The following is a 1,980-nucleotide window of genomic DNA, read 5'->3' as shown; positions in this document are numbered from 1 at the left end:
TGAATCTCTGTTTCATCTGTTCAGTTCTACTTTTGTCCTATCAATGTGTTGGATACTTCTGCCAATTTGGTTTTAATATTCTGGATTGCATTTTTTTTCTTTTCTGTTATTTCTAGTACTTTGTTGGCTGTACCTTCTTTGTCTTGTAATAATGTTTTAAAGTTCTGTACCTCTTTATCTGTATTATCAGTTCTTTCTTTCATATTTTGTATTTTCTTCTGTATCTGTTCAAGTTGTTCCTCATCAATATATTTCTTATGGATCACTGTGTCTGGGGTATTTGCCCTCCTCATAGATTCTCATATCCCCCCCCCCCATCATTTTCATCTTCTTCTGTAGCTGCTCAAATAACTCCTCATCAATATATTTTGTCTCATTTTCCCTATATGGGATATTCATTGGATCTACTTTTTTAGGATAAATTTTATTTTGTTTTTTCATGATGACTGAGCCAGACTGCTTCTTTCTTGACATTATGTGAATCTTTTCTTAGTAGATGTTAGTTTGTTGTAGCTATATAGTAATCCAGAGAATGGTAATGTTTTGTAAGGACCTGTATTTGTTCTCCCTTCCTGGAAACAACAGTCACCCCAGAACTAGACAGCACTGCAGTGTTTGCTCCAAATTACCTGAACTGCACAACAGGGAATTGTGTTGCTGTCCAGAAACTGTGAAGTGGCCTGACTCAGCCTGGTCCACTTGAGCTTAAGAGATCCCACATGGTGTAGCTAGACAGCAGTGTTTCCCCCAAAGTACCTGTGATATTGGTGTTCCTGGTGCTGAACAATGGGTACAGCAGCTGGATGGTGAAACTGCAACCTCTCAATCTGAAAGACAGTGGTCTGTGCTAGCCAGGGTTTGAGTGCAGTTGGGTTGGGCTACAAACTTTTGTAGATGTTTGGGAAGAGGTGACTTGAAGACGTGCCCAGGCCCACCATGTCACACAGGCTGTGGCATCCTGCAGCAAAGCCATGGTAAGGTCCATGACACGAGCTGTGCCTTTCAAGAAGAATCATAGTAGTGTTTTGTAGTCATCTTTATAAAATTCTTTTGTGTCTCTAGCTAGGTTACTCTCAAGTACCTCAATTTGTGGTTAACTATTGTAATGATATTCCTTTTTCAGTTTTATTTTCTGTGTCTTCTTTGTTACTGTGGAGGAATCCTACTAATTTTTTGTTTGTGATCTTGAATCTTGCCACAACTGAATGTTTTGGTCAGAAGAGGTGTTGGATTTTGTTGAAGGTCTTTTCTCCATCAATTAATAGGGACATATCTTTCTTAGTCTTTGCTTTTCTAATGTAGTGAATTACATTGATTTTTCTCTTCTTATCTTTGTATATTAGTTTTAAATCCCACTTGATCATGATGATATTTTTTTAATATGCTATTTGATTCTGCACAGCCCTCAGGCCAGTCTTTCATTGTTTTTGTTCAGACATTCCTCTTGGTCGTATAGCCCTGTTGTACAGGTTGCCGTACCGCAGTCACTTGTGGTTGCTGTGAGGCTGAACACTGTGACACTGATGTGTCAAATGCGTTAATGGTTGGCTATCCAATGGGGACAGAGAGTGGGGTGGAGCTCCTTGATTAAAACAGGCTTGGAAGGAGGAGTGGCATCCACTTCCATAATAGCTTGCCTCTGGAAACCGTACGAACTTGGAGAGAGGATGAAAGGCACCCAAGTGTCGAGGACTCTCCTTCCTAGGGTAGCTATGAGTCGCCTGCAATTCGATGGCACTTAACAACAACAACATTAGATTCTATTGGTCAGGATTTTTGCATTCTATTTCCATGAAGATATTGGTCTGTAGTTTTTGTTTTGTTGTTTTGTTTTTTGTGATGTATTTGCTTGATTTTTATATCAGGGTTATATTTGCTTCATAGAATGACTCTGGGAATGTAACTTCCTTTTCTATTTTTTAAACTAATATCAGTAGAATTGATAATAGATCTTCTCGGAACATTTGGTAGAATTTAGCC

The sequence above is a fragment of the Elephantulus edwardii genome, unplaced genomic scaffold (assembly GCF_000299155.1).
Source record: "Elephantulus edwardii isolate Elephantulus edwardi_28Jun2011 unplaced genomic scaffold, EleEdw1.0 scaffold00020, whole genome shotgun sequence".
Lineage (NCBI taxonomy): Eukaryota > Metazoa > Chordata > Mammalia > Macroscelidea > Macroscelididae > Elephantulus > Elephantulus edwardii.
This window is presented reverse-complemented; position numbering follows the sequence as displayed.